This window comes from Apium graveolens, chromosome 7 (genome assembly GCF_009905375.1).
Source record: "Apium graveolens cultivar Ventura chromosome 7, ASM990537v1, whole genome shotgun sequence".
In the NCBI taxonomy this organism is placed as follows: domain Eukaryota; kingdom Viridiplantae; phylum Streptophyta; class Magnoliopsida; order Apiales; family Apiaceae; genus Apium; species Apium graveolens.
In genome coordinates this window covers 262,686,218-262,707,336 of record NC_133653.1, presented here as the reverse complement: position 1 = coordinate 262,707,336, position 21,119 = coordinate 262,686,218, and the positions used below count along the sequence as shown (strand labels likewise).

General features: G+C 40.1%; 1 non-coding gene across 1 annotated transcript; it reads left to right on the top strand.

Moving 5' to 3' along the window:
• Positions 1 to 6,458: 6,458 nt before the first annotated feature.
• On the top strand, positions 6,459 to 6,565 carry LOC141675864 (small nucleolar RNA R71). The gene has a single exon (XR_012556493.1). It is a non-coding gene; the product is annotated as a small nucleolar RNA R71 (small nucleolar RNA).
• The last annotated feature ends 14,554 nt before the right edge of the window (positions 6,566 to 21,119 follow it).

Sequence of the window (21,119 nt, the reverse complement as noted above, 5' to 3'; positions counted from 1 at the left end):
ACAGGGTATACCTACTCGGAGTCATCATCATCATCACCCTCAGTGGGTGGAGTATCAGGCGGCGAGTATGCAGAGTCCTCACCAAAAACTGGCCACTGGATATCAGCTCCAAGGCCCCGAAAAGCAGTCCCTAACGCAAGGGTGAGCTCCTGAGCAAACCTGCTCTGCGTCTCATACATGGCATCCATCCGTCGTGAAAGCCTCCTGTACTGAGCATCAGCCAACCCAGCACCCTCCTGAGCTCTCGAAGAACCAGCCTCATCACGCCTTGGCCTAGCCATAGTAGCACCTCGTGCTGGACACCCTCCTGGAAGACGATAACCTAGCCCATGCTCCTCAGGCTCACCACCGGTCCACTCCTGCATCCCATTCAGCGTCCCAGAATCAATCGGAGCTGCCGGCAACTGCAACTGCTCATGAGCCGGCCAGTTCACTCCCACTGCTCGGCATAGCTTCGTAACCGTAGATGCATAAGGGATGTTCATATGCTTCGCTCCCCTCAAAAACTTCAGAATTCCTTGGTAGATAAACTCACCAAGGTCCACATAGTACTCCTCATTCAGAATTCCCCACAACAACTGTGCTCTCTCAACTGTGACCTCGTGTGCATGCGAAGAAGGCAAAATATTAGCACAAATAAATGCATTCCATGTACGGGCATACCTGTTCATGGCGATCGCCGGAAAGTGACGATACTCATTAGTGCCGGTCCTGAAGGTCCAAACTGTGCCCGGTCGACAGAGAGTCGCACAAATCAAATCCAAGTCAAAATCCTCAGCAGTCTTTTCATTCCAGTTCTCCTCCTCGGGCTTCCTCTCTCGCTATCCAATCACACGGCGAATCGCCGCAGGGTGATAATCAACTGTCAGCCCTCGGACCACAGAAAACCCATTCTTTTCGGCCTTCGCGTTCGCGTAGAACTCGCGAACAACGCTCATCGGTACCGCTTCGGGTGACTCACAAAAAGTTATCCACCCCTTCTCTGCAATCATGGGCAGCAACTCACCATCCCTCCCCGATGGTAAAAACCCTCTCTCTTTCAGAATCGGCTTCCCCAAAAGCCTAGTGTACTCCTCCTCCGCAGCTCTGTCAGTTAACCGAGGCCTTGCAGCAGTACCCCTCGATGAATCAGCAGTAGAAACTGTGTTGCTGCTGTCAATAGTGCGTGCTCTCTTGGGTGCCATTGATTCGTGAATAAAAGTGTGTAAGAACTGAGTTTTGGTGCTTAGGAGAGAGTTTAAGTGTAGGAAGTTTGTGGGAGATATGTAGGATAGGTGTATGTATATATAGGGTGTGGAGTAGGTTAAATTAGATTAGAAGTGGGGTTGAGGGATAAAATCATGGGGTAATGGGAAAAGAATTCGTGGGTTTATGGGTTGTGATGGGTTTTTGTGTTTTTGTTTTTGTTTTTTTGTTTTTTTTTTGAACTGTAAAAAAAATTCTGGTACGCGACCCCTGAGTGGTCGCTCAGCAAAGCTGAGCGGGCGCTCAGCTTGCTGCGCGGTCGCTCAGCAAAGCTGAGCGGGCGCTCAGCTTGCTGAGCGGTCGCTCAGCAATGCTGAGCGGGCGCTCAGGGGGTCACTGGAATTTTTTTTTCAGCCCCTGTTTTCTGATTTTTTTTTGTGTTTTTGGATAGGTTATTAACTTCTAAGGGTTCCTGTAACAACAATTCTTGGGTTGCCTCCCACGCAGCGCTTCTTTTTCGTCATTAGCTTGACGTTTCGTACCCTTCTCAAGTAGTCAACAAAATGGCACTAACCACTTCTCGGTTTGCCATTTCCCCATAGTAGTGCTTCAAACGCTGACCGTTAACCTTAAATGCTTGGTCCGGATCATTCTCAAAAATTTCCACCGCTCCATGTGGAAACACAGTTTTGACAATAAAAGGCCCAGACCACCTCGATTTCAACTTCCCTGGAAACAGTCGGAGCCGATAGTTGAATAAGAGAACTTGTTGCCCCGGCACAAATAACTTAGGATGTAGCTTCCTATCGTGCCACCTCTTCACCTTTTCCTTATACATTTTGTTATTCTCGTACGCTTGAAGTCGAAATTCATCAAGTTCATTAAGATGAAGCATTCTTTTCTTACCAGCTGCATCTAAATCCAGGTTCAACTTCTTCAATGCCCAGTAGGCCTTATGCTCAAGCTCCGCAGGTAGATGACATCCCTTACCGTACACCAACTGAAATGGGGACATACCAAGTGGAGTTTTTTATGCTGTTCTGTAAGCCCAAACAGTTTCATCGAGCTTTAAAGACCAATCCTTCCTTGACGGACAAACAACCTTCTCTAGAATGCGCTTTATCTCTCTGTTAGACACTTCTTCTTGACCATTTGTTTGCGGATGATAGGCAGTAGCCACTCGATGATTCACATTATAACACCGTATCATAGAAGTGAACTTACGGTTGCAAAAATACGATCCTTCATCACTTATGATTACCCGAGGTGTTCCAAACCTTGTGAAAATTTGCTTATGAAGAAAATTTAGCACTGCCTTTGCATCATTTGTCGGTAAAGCTTTAACTTCGACCCATTTTGAGACATAATCGACTGCCAGCAAGATGTACTGATTATTGCAAGACGAGATAAAAGGCCCCATGAAATCGATTCCCCAAACATCAAAGACCTCGACTTCAAGCATCACATTTAATGGCATCTCATCCTTTCTCGTCAAATTTCCCACTCTTTGGCAACGATCACACCTTAAAACAAACTGATGAGCATCCTTGAACAAAGTAGGCCAAAAAAAAGCTGCTTGCAGAATACGAGCTGCCGTCTTCTCACCACCATAGTGTCCACCATAAACCGTGGAATGGCAGTCTCGTAATATCCCCTCCGTCTGACAGAACGGGATACATTTCCTGATGATCTGGTCAGCTCCCTGTCTAAACAAATATGGTTCATCCCACATATACCACTTCACCTCATGCAGAAACTTCTTCTTTTGAGCGGATGTCAAATTAGGAGGCATTACATTGCTGACGAGATAGTTTACAATATCTGCAAACCATGGTTCTTCCTCCTGAACTGCAAACAACTGCTCATCCGGAAAAGATTCATTGATTAACGTCCTATCTTGTGAAGTAGAATCGGGATTCTCCAACCTAGAGAGATGGTCAGCTACTTGATTCTCAGTACCTTTTCTATCCTTGATCTCTAACTCAAATTCCTGAAGTAAAAGCACCCAACGAATGAGTCTCGGCTTCGAATCCTTCTTGGAAACCAGATAGCGAATAGCCACATGATCAGTGAATACTGTTACTTTTGTACCAAGTAGATAAGATCGAAATTTCTCGAAACCAAAGACTATAGCCAAAAGCTCCTTCTCAGTAGTGGTGTAGTTCAATTGGGCCCCATTTAAAGTCTTACTCGCATAGTAGACCACATGGAAGAGATTTTTCTTGCGCTTTCCAGAACTGCACCTACCGCATAATCACTCGCATCACACATCATCTCAAACGGTTCTGTCCAATCTGGTGCTGTAATAACTGGTGCAGTGATCAAATTCTTCTTGAGAGTCTCGAATGCTGCCAAACATTCATCATCAAATTTGAAAAGCACATCTTTCTCAAGCAAATTGCACAACGGCTTAGATATCTTTGAAAAGTCCTTGATGAATCGCCGATAAAAACCCGCATGACCAAGAAAACTACGGATTTCTTTCACAGAATTAGGTGGGGGAAGATTTTCAATGACTCCCACCTTGGCCTTGTCCACCTCCAGACCCTTGTTAGAGACCTTATGCCCAAGAATAATGCCTTCACGCACCATAAAATGACATTTCTCCCAATTGAGCACCAAATTAGTTTCCACGCATCTTTTGAGTACGGCGCGCAGATTATTCAAACATTCATCATATGAATGTCCAAAGACGGAGAAGTCGTCCATGAACACTTCGATATTATTTCCAATCATGTCAGAGAATATAGCCATCATACATCTCTGAAAAGTGGCCGGGGCGCCACATAACCCAAACGAAACTCTGCGAAAAGCAAACGTGCCAAATGGACAAGTGAAGGTAGTCTTTTCCTGATCCTCTGGTGCAATACAAATCTGATTATACCCTGAATAACCATCCAGAAGACAAAAATACTCATGACCCGCCAACTTGTCAAGCATCTGATCAATAAATGGAAGAGGGAAGTGATCCTTCCTTGTGGCTTTGTTCAATTTTCTATAATCCATGCATACTCTCCATCCTGTAACTGTTCGAGTGGGGATGAGCTCATTCTTTTCATTTGCGACCATAGTGATACCTCCTTTCTTAGGTACACATTGTACGGGGCTCACCCACGAGATGTCAGAAATAGGATAAATGATGCCTGCATCCAGCCATTTCAGAATTTCTTTCTTCACCACCTCCTTCATGATGGGATTCAGTCTTCGCTGCTGTTCCACAGTTGGCTTACTACCTTCCTCTAGCAGAATTTTATGCATACAATATGAAGGACTTATCCCCTTGATGTCTGCTATGGTCCATCCAATAGCCGATTTGAATTCTCTCAAAATCCTTAAGAGCTTGTCTTCCTCACTACCTGAAAGGTAAGATGAAATAATAATAGGTAACGTAGATGAATCACCTAAAAAAGCATACCTCAAGTGTTCAGGTAATGGCTTGAGCTCCAAGGTAGGTGCTTCCTCTATTGATGGTTTGAGCTTTCCTTCAGCATTCTTAAGGTCAGAAGTACCAAGAGATTCAAACGGCATGTCCAGCTTTCGCTTCCAGGGAGAAGCGTTCAGATATTGTAATTGCTCGTTGCCATCTTCATCATCGCTGTCAAAATCCCCCACTAAGGCCTTTTCCAATGCATAGCATGCGATCGAGTTCCGAAGTAACCGCAGAATCAATCACATCCACTTTTAAGCACTCCTCATCTTCTGTAGGGAATTTCATTGCCTTGAATACGTTGAAGGTCACATCCTGATCTTGTACCCGCATAGTAAGTTCACCTTTTTGCACATCTATCAAGGTACGGCCAGTAGCCAAGAAAGGCCTTCCCAAGATTATGGGAATCTTCTTATCTTCCTCAAAATCCAGAATAACAAAATCTGCAGGAAAGAAGAGCTTATCCACCTTGACGAGCACATCCTCCACTATGCCCCTTGAGTAAGTAATGGAACGATCAGCAAATTGTAGAGACATGTATGTGGGTTTTGGATCAGGCAGATCCAGCTTTTTAAAGATCGACAACGGCATCAGATTAATGCTTGCTCCCAAATCACAAAGGCACTTGTCAAAGGTCAGATTGCCAATGGTGCAAGGAATGGTGAAGCTTCCTGGATCTTTCAGTTTTGGTGGTAACTTTTGCTGCAGAACAGCGCTGCATTCTTCCGTGAGAGCAACAGTGTCAAGGTCATCCAGTTTCACCTTCCTTGAAAAAATAATCTTCATAAACTTCGCATAACTAGGCATTTGCTCCAGAGCCTCAGCGAAAGGTATATTGATGTGAAGTTTCTTGAACACCTCCAGAAACTTCCCGAACTGTCTATCCAGCTTTTGTTGCTGCAATCTCTTAGGAAAAGGTGGTGGAGGATAGAGTTGTTTCTCCCCTGTATTAGCCTCAGGCAGAGTGTGTTCAACAGTAGTCTTCCTTGGTTCTGCCGCTTTCTCCTTTTGCTTAGATTCTTCATCACTAATTTCAGCTTCTCCTTCTTTTGCCTTTTCAGCATCAGCAACTTTTCCAGACCTTAAGGTAATAGCCTTGACTTGCTCTTTAGCTTCCTTCCTGCCTGGTACTTCCGTGTCACTGGGAAGAGTGCCAGGCTGACGATTGAGCACTGCATTGGCTAATTGACCGATTTGATTTTCCATGGTCTTGATAGAAACCGTCTGACTCTTGCATAACAGCTTAAGTTCCTCAAAATCAGCACTAGTAGGTGCAGCTGTACTTCCCTGTTGAGGATATGATTGCCTTGTAGCATACTGCTGTGGTTGCTGGAATCCAGGTGGGTTAAACTGTTTACTCACTCCTTGCTAATATGGTGGCTGAATAGCATTCTGATTATTCCCCCAGCTGAAATTTCGTTGATTTCTGTTGTTAGGATGATAAGTCGCTGGCACAGGCTGCTGTTGTCGCTGATAATTATTCACATACTGAACAGATTCATTGACCAGAGAACACTAATCCGTAGCATGAGAACCTGCACAAAGCTCACAAACCATAGCTATTTGATTAACTCCATATGTAGCCAGAGAATCAACCTTCATTGATAGCGCTTGGAGCTGGGCTGCAATAGCGGTGGCTGCATCAACTTCCAGAATACCTGCTACCTTGCCTGACATCATCCTCTGAGTTGGGTTTTGATGCTCATTTGCAGCCATCGTCTCTATAAGATTATACGCCTCAGTATAGCTTTTAGCCCATAAGGCGCCTCCAACTGCTGCATCGAGCATGGGCCGAGATTGGGCCCCCAAACCATTATAGAAACCCGTGATCACCATCCAATCCGGAATTCCATGATGTGGACATTTTCTCAACATTTCCTTGTAGCGTTCCCAAGCCTTGCACATAGATTCTGTAGGTTGCTGCGCAAACTGAGTAAGAGCACTCCTCATAGCAGCAGTCTTTGCCATCGGATAAAACTTCACCAGAAACTTTTGCACAAGATCTTGCCACGTAGTGATGGACCCAGCTGGTTCAGAATGTAACCAGTCTTTAGCCTTGTCCCTCAGTGAGAATGGGAAAAGTCTCAACTTGATAGCCTCATCAGTCACGCCATTATACTTAAAAGTGCTGCAGATCTCGACAAAATTCCTTATGTGCATGTTGGGGTCTTCAGTTGCCGCTCCTCCAAAAGAAACAGAATTCTGCACCATCTGAATAGTGCCCGGCTTGATTTCAAAGGTGTTAGCTTGAATAGCCGGATGAAGGATGCTTGACTGAATGTCATCAATTTTAGGCCAAGAAAAATCCATAAGAGCTGGATCAGCTTGAACAATACGATCTCCCATGTTTACTGGTTTTTTCCGCTCAGTTCCTGAATCCGAATCCTCAAAATCTAACTTCTCCGGAATATCAAGAACTTCGTCTGTCTCCTCAGCTGTATCTAAAGTCCTCTTGCGAGCACGAGAATGAGTTTGCATAAACGCTTGCTAAAGTACCTGAAACACAACCGGAAATAATAATTAACTACTACGTCCTAATCACTGAGTCCTAATGACCAATGATGGTAAGTATATAAACTAAACAAATACGCCGAGTCCCCGGCAGCGGCGCCAAAAACTTGTTAGGGCGAAATCACGCACTAATATTCACGCAAGTATACGCGTTCGCAAGTAATATAGAATACTTTCTAGTTCGTTCCCACAGAGACTCAGACTAAATTATTGTCTAATTAAACTCACTCACCAATGTATGATTACTTCTCAATGTTAAGACACTAACACTTAAGATTGTTGATTAAATATTAACTACAATTAACTACTTAATTAATCACTTACTTAACACTTCAAATTATCAATAATAAAACACTCATGAGATCACAACTTCATTATTACTTCCTTCAATAGTCATTGTTATTACCTTTAGCATGTGACAGTGATGATATTAATCAAATAACACGAAACTGATAAAAGCCAACTTTCATTGTACTAATACCATTCTACCAAGCATCCACAATTAAGATAGAAGTTGAATAGTCATCAATTATGTTGAGTTCCTATATGTCTACAGAAATTGACAACACAATGATTTAAGCACAAGTTATTCCTTTTGATTACATAGGGCAAATAAAACTGTTAGAGTTACCCACTAATCATGCACAACGTACATGAACCTATGCTAGCATGGCAAGTTCTAAATCTCGAGATCCACCGTCGCTTCACAAGAGATTAACATCCTATCTTATATGTTCGCGACGCACATAAGACGAATACACACAACCAATACTAGATATCATACAATCATCACACACTAAAGTATTAAACAATTACTAAAGAATTCCATAATAAATCCGTTGCAACCCCATGATCACGATTAGCCCATAATAGCACTTATCGTCATCATGGGTTCATATGAAATCATGACAAACAAACTCAAGAAAATAATAACTAAACTAATTATATTAAAACAGAGTACGTCACAAGAGTAAATAAGTTCAAAGTAAGAAAACTAGCATCCAACGTTACAACGAAACAAGAATCACAAGAAAATATGCTTCCTCTTCGTTGCGGTGTGCTAAATCGGTCTTCGTCCTTATCTCCTTTGCTCCTTGCGTAAAAACACGATCTTCTTCAATCCACACTTGTGAAAACGTCTCAAATCTACTTATATAATAGTCCCATAAAACTCAGATTACATAGAAGTGGAAACCAAACAGAAGTAGAAGTCCTGAAATAATATATCTTTTTTCCCGACCCTGCGCGGCCGCTCAGCATAGCTGAGCGGGCGCTCAGCTTCCTGCGCGGCCGCTCAGCATTGCTGAGCGGGCGCTCAGACCTCTACTGGAAAAAATCCTGATTTGCTCCGTTTCTTTGCCGTAATCTGCCCATTTCTTTCCTCACGCAATGGTGAACACATGCCCAGGCTTATTCTTGATGATTCCTCCCCCGAAATGCAACTAATACCCTGAAATGCATAAACACTAGAAAAATGCATCAAATACACAAAATACTTGATTTCAAGACACCAATTTAAGCCATTTTAAGACGCTCTAAGTGGTATAAAATGCCACTTATCAGCAAGTGAACCAGTTGGCCCACATGTTCTGAAGATGATTGCTTACATTGAGTACCTTGAAACTTTGGGTTTCCCGATTGGTCCGGAAACTGGTATTGACCTAATCATGAATTCTTTGAACAACAAATCACTCAATTTGTTGTGAACTATAATATGAATGAATTTGACAAAACACCTACTGAATTGTTGCATATGTTGAGAACATCTGAGACCAACATGAAGACAGCTGAACCTGCTCCCATACTGATGGTAAATAATGGTAAGGCCAAAGGGAAGGGCAAGTGGAAGGGTAAGAAGAAGATTGGATCTGATTCTACACCGAAGCCAAAGTCAGGTCCCAAACAGGCTTTAAAGCCTAAAGGTGGTGTGGCCAAGGGTGAATGTCACTACTGTAAGAAAGATGGTCACTGGAAGAGAAATTGTCCAATTTACTTGGAGGATCTGAAGAAAAAGAAAGCAGTTCAGATTTATGGATCAGGTATTTATGTTATAGAAGTCAATTTGTCTATTTCTACATCTTGGGTATTTGTACTGGATGTAATTCTCACATTTGTATAAATGTGCAGGGCCTGCAGAGAAGTAGAACTTTGGCTAAGGGAGAAGTGGACCTAAGAGTAGGCAATGGAGCAAAAGTTGCTGCTTTAGCTGTAGGGACTTATTATTTATCTATGCCCTCTGGGCTTGTTTTAGAACTAGAAGACTGTTTTTACGTGCCTATGATTCACAGAAACATTATTTCTGTTTCTTGTTTGGACAAGAAAGGTTTTTCGTTTACAATAAAGAACAACAGTTGCTCTTTTGCTTTGAATGATTTAACCTATGGTGTTGCGCATTTATTTAATGGTTTATATGTTCTTGATTTAGATAATCCTGTCTGTAATATAGAAAACAAACGAATTAAAATGAATGACTCAAATCAAACATACCTCTGGCATTGTCGTCTAGGCCACATAAATGAGAAACGCATATCCAAATTACATAAGGATGGATACTTGCATAAGTTTGATTTTGAATCATACCAAGAATGCGAATCTTGTTTGCTTGGTAAGATGACTAAATCCCCTTTCACTGGTAAGGGTCAAAGGGCCACTAAACGTCTGGAGCTAATACATAGTGTTGTATGTGGCCCAATGCGTGTAATGGCCAGAGGAGTCTACTACTACTTCATAACATTTACTGATGATTTCAGTAGATATGGATATGTATATCTTATGAAGAACAAATCCAATTCTTTTGAAAAATTTAAAGAATACAAGGTTGAAGTAGAGAAGCAAATTGGCGGAGATGCAAGTATTAAGATCTTACGATCCGATCGTGGGGGTGAATACTTAAGCACCGAATTTAGAGAGTATTTGAAAGAGTGTGGTATTGTATCACAACTCACTCCGCCAGGAACACCTCAATGGAATGGAGTTTCAGAGAGGAGAGATCGCACCTTGTTGGACATGGTGCGATCGATGATGAGTCATGCAGATCTTCCAATTAGTTTCTGGGGTTACGCTCTAGAAACAGCGGCTTTCACACTTAACCGTGTTCCTACTAAGAAGGTTCAAAAGAATCCATATGAGATATGGAAGGAGAAACGGTCAGGCATGAACTTTATGAAAGTTTGGGGATGTAAGGCGTTTGTGAAACGTCAAGAATCTGACAAGCTTGGACTTAAATCCGAAGAGTGCATTTTTGTAGGATACCCTAATGAAACAAAGGCATATTATTTTTATAGTCCTTCTAAGCAGAATGTGTTTATTGCTCGGGATGCTGTCTTCATGGAAAGAGATTTTGTTTCCAAAAGAAACAGTGGGAGAACTATAGATCTCGATGAAGATCGAGAACCGCAAAATAGCATTGAACCTGAAGTGGGACAAGAGCAGAATATTGATAATGCTCAACAAACACAGGTTGTTCATAGATCTGGTAGATTTTGCCATGAGCCAGAGAGATATGGATTTCTCATGACTCAGTGTGGTGATTTGATGCTCATAGATGAAGATGAGCCTCTCACATACGAAGATGCTATGAACAGTCCAGACTCTAAGAGATGCCTTGAAGCCATGAAATCCGAGATAGATTCCATGTACGAAAACCAAGTATGGACTTTGGTTGATCCACCTGAAGGGGTAAAACCCATAGGGTGCAAATGGGTTTTTAAGAAGAAAAAGGGCATGGATGGAAATGTTTAGACCTATAAAGCTAGGCTGGTTGCAAAAGGTTTCAAACAAATTCATGGTATTGACTATGATGAAACTTTCTCACCAGTGGCTATGGTCAAGTCTATAAGGATTTTACTTTCCATTGCAGCATTCCATGATTATGAAATCTGACAAATGGATGTCAAAACAGCCTTCCTTAATGGAAGCCTTGAAGAGGATGTGTACATGACACAACTTGAGGGTTTTGTCGATCCAAGGAATGCTGGCAAGGTATGTAAATTACGTCGATCCATTTATGGATTGAAGCAATCCTCTAGGAGATGGAATATCTGTTTTGATGAAATAGTCACAGAGTATGGCTTTGTTCAAAACGAAGATGAACCGTGTGTTTACAAGAAGGTTAGTGGGTGCTATGTGGCATTCATAGTACTATATGTTGATGATATACTACTAATGGGGAATGACATACCTTCTCTAAAGGCTGTTAAGACTTGGTTAGGGAGCAATTTCTCCATGAAAGACGTAGGAGAGGCATCCTACATTCTAGGAATGAGGATCTATAGAGAAAGATCTAGAAGGATGATCGGTCTAAGTCAGAGCACATACATTGATAAGGTTTTGCATCATTTTGGAATGCAAAATGCAAAAAGGGGATATGTCCCCGTGTCTCAAGGGATAACGATCTCTAAGGACTAGTGTTCGAAATCATTGGATGAGAAGGACCACATGAATAAAGTTCCATATGCTTCAGCAATTGGATCTATCATGTATGCAATGGTATGTACTCGCTCATATGTCTCGTATGCCTTGAGCATGACGAGCAGATACCAGTCTAATCCGGGTGAAGGTCACTGGACAGCAGTCAAGAATATTCTTAAGTACCTGAAAAGAACTAAAGAATCATTCTTGGTGTATGGAGGAGAAGAGAAACTCATTGTAAAAGGTTACACCGATGCAAGTTTCCAAACAGACAGAGATGATACTGTATCACAGTCTGGTGCTGTAAGCTGGAAGAGTTCAAAGCAAGAAACAGTAGCTAATTCTACAATGGAGGCTGAGTACATTGCAGCTTGTGAAGCAGCTAAGGAGGCCGTTTGGAGTCGAAAGTTCATTTCTGATTTGGGAGTGGTTCCATCGATCGCAGATCCCATTGATTTATACTGTGATAATAATGGAGCCATTGCACAGGCTAAAGAACCTAGATCTCACTCTCGGGCCAAACATGTACTTAGGAGATTTCACCTTATTCGAGAGATTAATGAAAGGGGTGATATACACATATGTAAAGTGCACACAAATGATAACATTGCAGACCCACTGACCAAAGGCTTGTCGCAGCAGAAGCACGATGGTCACACTAGTTCCATGGGTATTAGATATATGGGTGATTGGCTCTAGTGCAAGTGGGAGATTGTTAGTGTAGGTGCCCTAGAGGCAATACATTATTCTTTTAAATCTTTATGTCAGTTGATCATTCAATAAATGTATTTATTATGACCTTAATTACTGCGATATTTTGTTAGCATAATAAATGTCCTTAGAATCATGATACACATTGTATAGTTTAAGTACATGACTTGAACTTGAGATTATATAATATATCATATTCTTAAAGGTCCCTAGTCGAGTATTATTATATAGGACAATAATAATACATAGATAGACTAGTATGTTGTTTGACAAGATAACCACATCTCATTGGTTATAAGTATGGGGACACTAAAGTCAATACATAGGTACATGTGAGAGTACATGGTACTGGACAGACCCACAGTGAGATTCTTCATGTTTAATAAAGTCATAAGAAAGACTCATAGTGATAATGGTGTAATGATCCTTTGACTTGAAATCATTATATTTCTATACGAGGATTAATATACTTTGACTACATTAAAAGTTACTTTTGATAGGGTGATGATAAAAGTGGACATCGGGTATATCATGAGTCGTATGAGAAATATGAATGATAGATCAAGGATTTAACCCTCCTATAATTAGGAGAGATATTATTGGCCTCTTGATTGAGTGAGACTATAAAAGCATGGCCATGCTCAAATAATGATTTGTCTTGATTGTCTACTCATGGATCAAGTAAACCCGGATTAAATGTTGAAGAGGATGACTAAATACATGCCTCGAGTTTAATCTATAATATGTATGATTAAAGGGATTATATTACACGAAAAAAATTAATCACGAAAGGTTTTATCTAATCACAATTTAATTATTGTTTAATTGGGTAACAATGATGTATTACTAGATATCGCTCATTGTTTATAATGTTATTAGAGAATAAAATTATTACCAATTAAATAATAACCTATAGGGTCGCACAAATAGAGCACTTAATGGAATATTTAATTTAAATTATGAATTTAAATTAATTGATGATTATTCAAATTTTATTATAATTAAGTAAGACTTAATTGAGATAATATAAATTCGAATTAAAAGGAATGTTTTTGCCCATAATAATTGTTATTCCTAGTGGACTAACAATGAGATTTACAGAAGGGGGGTTGAATGTAAATCTCAAAACTTTTTCAAGTTTTGAGTAGTTTCAAAGGCTGTGTGTTTAAGATAAACAAGTGTGTGAATTGCTTTAAGCTAATACAGACAGATATATATTCAAGCACAAAAGTACAGAACACAACAGACCTTAAAAACTTTTCTGGTGGATTTGTTGTTCCACCAGAGATGGTATTTCAGAAAATCTGTGATTCAAGAAGTTGATCACAGCTGCATCCTAGTACAAACTAGATGATTTTTCTCTCAAGATTTTTCTAAACAGCTCTGGAAAAATTCTTCTCCTAATTACTAGCTTCTGCTTGGTTTATATAACACCAAGTTTTTACAAGTGAAGACAAAGATAAAAAGTACAATAATAAAATAAGTTCTCCACTTGTTTCTTCTCCATTTTACTCCAGTGCATTGTTGACTATTGCCTCTTTATACTAGAGTAGAACGACTGCTTTTTCTGATGTTCCTGAAATAGGCTACCACATCTCAGTTGTCTCTGTCAACCCATGTGCCTCTGTTTATAGGTACAACTACCACTTGTCAACTGCTATTTAACAGAACATCCGTTGAAGCCTTCATCCGTTGATGGCTTTATCCGTTGATGTGTTAGCAGTTGAAGCTCTATCCGTTGATGCACTCATCCGTTGATACACTCATCCGTTGATGCACTCATCCGTTGATGCACTCATCCGTTGAAGCTTTAGAGACATCCGTTGAAGCTTTATTTCTCATCCGTTGAAGGTCTTTAAGTTATCCGTTGACACCATTTCATTTATACAAAATTACAAGGCATGAAATACTTATAATTGGCCTTCCTATCTGCATATCCTCTAGTAGTCAACATGACTTATAATTTCCCTCAACATTTAAGAATTATATCTCAAATTCAGAGACTGAAATGTGCTACAACACTAGACTTATTTCTAAGTAAAGCTACACCATCAACGGATAGCCAAAGTGGTCTTATCCGTTGAGGCTACAAACACTAGATTTCTACTTAAGTGTTTTGTTAAACATATCATCAAACTAATGCACATATATTCCTAACAATCTCCCCCTATTTATGTCTATAAGAATTGTAGACATAAATTCAAGGTTAACTTGATGATAACAAAACACTTAACAAATATATGAACTGAAACTAAGTAGAAATTTAAAAGTGCTGCAATAGTGTATGTTCTTGAAGGTAATTGAAGATTTACAGTGTTTCCAAGGGTGCTCCTCTAGCCTGAACAAATCATCTTTTTCTTCTTTGATCCCTGGTTTTCTTTCCTAGCCCTTTGTCATTTTCCTCAATTTGGAGTTGGAGTTGTCTGAAGAATTCAGCTTCATCTTCATCACTGATATCCAACTTAGATTGCATTTCTTTGAGAGTTTCATTGCTGGTAATCTTGAGTTGGTCTTCAAGTCTGAAAAATCTTCTGACTCCTTTATCATCTCTGAATTCCATCAACCAATGAGGTGATTTGTGAATTGTAGTTCCCCTTTCTTGAATGAGTAAGGTTCTGGGCAAAGTATTGGGCTCCCTCCAAGTTTTCCTTATGTTGGCAATCTTGTTGAGAATTTCAGTCTTGGCAGTCCTGGTAAAGCCAGAATCCTTTTGTATGGCTGAAAAGACTCTGATCAAGGTAGAGTAGCCTTCATTCAGAATCCTGTAGAGAGGCCATGTTCTTTCCACAGCTCCTTTGTATTTGAACACCAATCTTTCTGGTAGCTGTCTGTAGGCAGCAATACCCCTTACATCCTCCAGCTCATCCAGATAGAGTTCAATGTCTGAAATTTCTTTTATGTCACAGATGTGAACATAATCATCTTTAGAAATGGGTGGCTTAGGGTTAGGTTTATGTTTTTGAGTGAATTTCTTAGAGTTTAGGGGAGGTGTAGATTTGGATTTTCTTTTCTGTTTCTTTGGTAGTGGAAGAGTGGTTAAAAAGGTAGGCAAATTGATGGTGTCCCAATCAATAGGTTCCTCTTTTGGGATGATTGGTTCACCATGGATGTTTATAGTGGGATCAGCAACAAAGGGTTCAGGTATGGAAGGTAGAGATTTATTTTCTTCAGTGTTGCCTTCACTCCTTCTATGTGCCTTGGCCTTTCTTCTGTTTCCCTTCTGCCATTCCTCTTTTTCCTCCATGCTTTCACCAAATATACTCCCAAAAACCTCATCTAAGTTTGCAATCTTGTCTTCACCCCTGACTTCAATTCCTTTCTCATTTTCAACTAGACTTGACTTTAGCTTTTGTTCAAGCTTTGCTTGTGCTCTTTTGTCAGCCTTGAGTTTTTCAGCTTCTTTCTTTAATCTTTTGGTTTCTTCCCTCTTGGCTATTGAGAATTTGGGATGTCCTTGCATCACACATATGCTCTTTCCCTCTCTAAAGATAATAGCCATGTTTCTCCTTACTGCCTCATCCATGGTCTCCTTGTGTTTTATGATGCTTGTACCCAAAACTTTGTCTTCATCAGGCTTTGGAAGAGGAAAGTCCACTTCTTTCATCTGAGCAAAGTTTAGAGGGTTCTTTGTGGAGTCCTTGCTGGATCTGGTGTTGGGCTTGAGAACCATAGGTTTTAGATTCTTGAAAGAAGTCTCTCCAACCTTATTTCTCCTTTCTGGCTTGTGCTCCATATTGATTGGTTCAACCTTTGTGCTATGTTTCACAGATATTGAATTATCTTGTGTTGAGCCAAACAGCTGTTGCATCCTTTCATCAATTCTCCTCCTTTGCTCTTTCACCTGAATTTCAGCTGCTGCTAGCTGGATTAAATCAATTCCATCAGGCTTTCCTTTGATTTGAATGATTGGAGAAGTAGTGATGGCAGGAACTAGCACTTTAGATATTTGGATTTTTGTAGATGGCTCTCCTTCCCCTTCCCTTTTACTCTCCCCCTTTTTGTTAGCATCAAGGAGAGGGGTCAAGCCCTGTGCTTTTGCCAGCTGCATAAGTAGATTTGTTTGAGATTGTTGGTTGTGAAGAATGGTGGCCACAGAATCTTCAATAACTTGAACTCTGTCTTCCAATTTGGCCAGCCTCTTTTCAGTATGTGATTCCTCTTTCAATCTCAACAAAATGTTTTGCATTGTACCAAAGGGCATGACTGAATCCAATTTTTCAGAATTGTATGATTTCAAGTCAGCAATATCCTTTCTGAGTTCATCCACACTCAGATTCTGTTTTACTTGCTGCAACTTCATGAGATGCAGTGAGTCCAAGTGAGCTGTAAGGATAGCCTTTGTACCAGCATGAGAAGTTTTCTGAATGGCCTGTTTGATAGTATTGATTTGTTTGACTAAGGAGACATTGAATTGCCCTGTTGTAGACTCCTTTGTGAAGGCCCATTCAGGTAGATTTGGAATAGAACTAGGGCTTTCATCTCCCCCTAAGTTCATGCTTCCATCAGAAGAAACAAAGTCATTATCATCAGAATTTACTCCAAATTCTTCAAATGACTCACCAGCTGTTGAAGGCATCTTGTTAATAGCAGTTTTGTCCCTTTGAAGAGATGCTGTTGTATGTACTAGATGTAGTGTCTTTTCTGCCTCCACATTGCCCTGTGCAGCCAATACTTGATAGGCTGAAACAGGATGAGTAAAAGTGTCAGCATCCAAGGAAATGTTATCAATTACAGCTTTGTAATGTTGCTGAAATTGTCTTTCCTTTTCAGCATCATCCACAATCATTGACTCACTAGCAATGGCTGGATCCATCCTTATATCTGCTGTACCTGCCTTTCTCTCAATTTCTCTATGTTCTTGCATCAGGGGCTCCCCCTGGCTCACACAACTCACTCCCTCACCTTCACCTACTAAGGTGGTACTCCTCTCACTTACTTTTGCCATGCTGGAAAAATAGCATGCATATTTGAGCTCTCAATCTCTCCTTTTGCCTGGGAGCAACCCAGCCTCTCACTCAAATTGTCACTCCCTTTCCTCAGTCCTAGCAGTGATTGTACAGTAATCAAGTCTTCTACACTTGGAATTGTTTCAGTTGTTTGTGTAGAGACTATCAACGGATGAGGAATAGCCGTTGAAGTTGAAACTGATGGTATCAACGGATAACTGCTGTTAAGCTTGTCCGTTGAAGAACAACCACTTGTCAACGGATGAGTGATATCCGTTGAAGAAGGAAAAGAAGTAGAAATTGAAAGTGATATAACTGTTGAATCTGTGTAGATTGATATGAGTTGTGGTGACACAGATCCTTCAATTACATCTGAAAGAATTTGCGGGTGATCCAACAAATCATCTAAAAGATGATGATCACCTGTATTTGAGTGGGGCTCCTCCCTGAGTTGTAAAGAGGGAGAATCAGGAATTGATGGGAATAACATATCCACATCTAGAGATGGTGATGAAGTGTGTGGTGATTGATGTGTGTTAATTATGAGAGAATGGGGCTGTGACTCCACATTTGTTGGAGCCACATCAAACTGAGTTTGAGAAGGCATAGATACAGATGGATGTATCTGTGCAGTGTGTGCACCCTGTGTAGAAGATTGGGTTCTAGCTCTCTTTCTTCTAATAAAGGCTTTTGTTGGTGAGTGTTTGGCTTTAGTGTCCCTCCCTCGTTTGTGTGTTCCTGGTTGGGAACTATTTTCAATAGTCACATCCTTTTGGGAGGATGCAGCTAGGGATATGCTAGTAACCTTGTCAACCACCACAGCTTTTTGAGAAACTGTGGCTTGGCTAGCTTGGGAAGCACTTTCCTCTCCTTCCTTATCTTGGGGGTTTCTTTGATGTTCACCCCTCCTCTCACCACTCACACCCTGTTCACTCCCCTCAGGGTTAATGGTAGGTGTTACAACTGTTGTCTTTTGAGAAACAACAGAGGTGGTTTTCTTTGTCTTTGATTTTGAAAGTTTAGTTTTGGTGACCTTGGTAGGAATCTGTTGGGGCATTGTCACAGATTCCATGGCCACACTAGAAGATAAAGAAATAGAGGGGTTGGAGGAAGTAGGAGTTGTAGAAGCAATTACCTCACCTACCTGAGGTGCATTCATGATTGGTAAATATACCAATGGCACACTGCTGTTGAGATCCATTCTCAATAAATCTGCAAGAACTCTTTTCTCTTGTGCCCAGCACTTGAGTTTATTATTCTCATTTATAATGACCAAACCTTCAGCAACATGGTTAGCCAATAACATAAAGAATCTAGCATAATAGATGTTAATAGGTCTATTAGCTTTGTTACCTAATCTAGTACCCAATTCTAGCATAACATAGTTGCTAAAATTAAAATACCTATCAGAAACAAGCATATAGAGCATATTAACAAGAGATGAAGTTATGGCATCAAAATTGCTAATTTTCCCAGAGAAAACCTTGATAAAGGCATCCCCAAGAAAACTCCATTCTTTTCTAAGGCCTTTTCTTTTAATACTCCCTAAACTAGCAGAGTTAAGAGAATAACCTATTGAATCTAACATGCTGGATACATCATTATCAGTGTGTGGTGTCATGGCATTGTTCTCAGGTAACTTAAAACATGCTAGTAAGTCATCACAGTTAACACAGTGATTTTTACCTTTGAGAGTGCAGGATATAGTCATATCTATGGAGTTGAACTCAGCAGTTGTCCAAATCTCCTCAACTACTTCACAGTAAATCGTTGGGGCTTCCAGCATTGCATAGCTAAGTTTACAGTTTTTGATGAAGTCCATCATTTTGTGATAATCTGAGTGGGCTTCATTCTTTTCTACCAAAGCTATGAAATTGTTCTTCTCATAGATGAACCCAGATTTAGACATAATCTTTACTACTGGTGCCATTGTTGTGAGTAGAAATTGCAGAGAATAACTTGAAGGTTTTGCAGAGAGAAAATGGTAAAAACTTTGAAATTTCAAGAAAGCGTAAAGTAAAAATGAAAAATCAGAAGGGCTTATATACTTTCCAGAAAAAAAATAAATTAGTGATTAAACAATAAATATGTGTAAGTGAATTTCAGCCGTTTAAGAATAAACTGTAAGTATTCTGAAAACTACCTTTAAAACAAATACATACAGCTGTATGTATGAGTATCAACGGTTAAGACAATAGAATCAACGGCTGTGAAACACTTGAATCGACTGATGTGATATTTCAACGGATAAGGTAAACTGTCATCCGTTGAAGAGCACTTCAGTTTTATCCATTGACGGATAAAAAATTCCAGAAATGTATATGACTTTTAACGGATAATGAACATCCGTTGATAGAACAATTTTGACTTTCAACGGATAGGGAATATCCGTTGATGGAATAATCTATGTTAAAAATCAAATTTGTTCTTGCAGCTAATACATTTCAGGCTTCAATTCAAATTGCAATAAGGACATGACTTTTAAGAGTAATTAAGCATACCTAGCTCACTTACCAATTTTGTGAAAGTTGATTCATCAAGTGGCTTGGTAAATATGTCTGCAATTTGTTGTTCACTTGGAACAAAATGAAGTTCCACTGTACCTTTCATCACATGTTCCCTAATGAAATGGTACTTGATATCAATGTGCTTGGTCCTAGAGTGCTGCACAGGATTCTCTGTTATGGCTATGGCACTTGTGTTGTCACAAAAAATAGGAATTCTATCAACATGTAGTCCATAATCAAGGAGTTGATTCCTCATCCATAACACTTGAGAGCAGCAACTTCCAGCAGCAATGTATTCAGCCTCAGCTGTAGAAGTAGAGACTGAATTTTGCTTTTTGCTAAACCATGATACAAGCTTGTTTCCCAGGAATTGGCAGGAGCCAGTTATACTTTTCCTGTCTATTTTGCAACCTGCATAGTCTGCATCTGAGTAGCCAATTAGATCAAAACCAGACTCTCTAGGGTACCAAATTCCTAGATTTGGAGTCCCCTTGAGATATCTGAAAATTCTCTTAATAGCTACTAAGTGAGATTCTTTAGGGTCAGCTTGAAATCTAGCACAGAGACATGTAGAAAACATTATATCTGGTCTACTGGCTGTTAAGTATAAAAGTGAACCAACCATGCCTCTATAACTTGTAATGTCTACAGACCTTTCAGTCTTATTTAATTCAAGTTTGGTGGCAGTGGCCATGGGAGTTTTTGCAGATGAACATTCTATTAAGTCAAACTTCTTTAAAAGATCATAAATATATTTAGTTTGACTAATGAAAATTCCATCACTAACTTGTTTAACTTGTAAACCAAGAAAATAGGTTAGTTCTCCCATCAGGCTCATTTCATAATTACTTTGCATTAGCTTAGCAAACTTTTTACAAAGCTTATCATCATATTATGTCATCTACATAAATTTGAACAAGTATACTAGAGCCATTAACATTCCTAAAGAAGAGAGTTTTATCAACAGTACCTCTAGTGAAGTGATTCTCCAAAAGGAATTTTGATAAGGTTTCATACCAGGCTCTAGGTGCTTGCTTCAGTCCATAGAGTGCTTTCAACAGATAATACACATAGTCTGGAAAATTTGGATCTTCAAACCCTGGAGGTTGACTTACATAAACTTCTTCCTCCAATTTCCCATTTAGAAATGCACTCTTGACATCCATTTGATAGACTTTGAAATTGGCATGGGCTGCATAGGCTAGAAAAATTCTGATGGCTTCAAGTCTTGCAACAGGAGCATATGTTTCATCAAAATTTATTCCCTCTTGTTGAGAATAGCCTTTAGCAACCAATCTGGCTTTATTCCTTATGACAATGCCATTTTCATCCATCTTGTTTCTGAATACCCATTTTGTGTCAATAGGACTCTTGTTCTTTGGTTTGGGTACCAGTTTCCAAACTTTGTTTCTCTCAAATTGG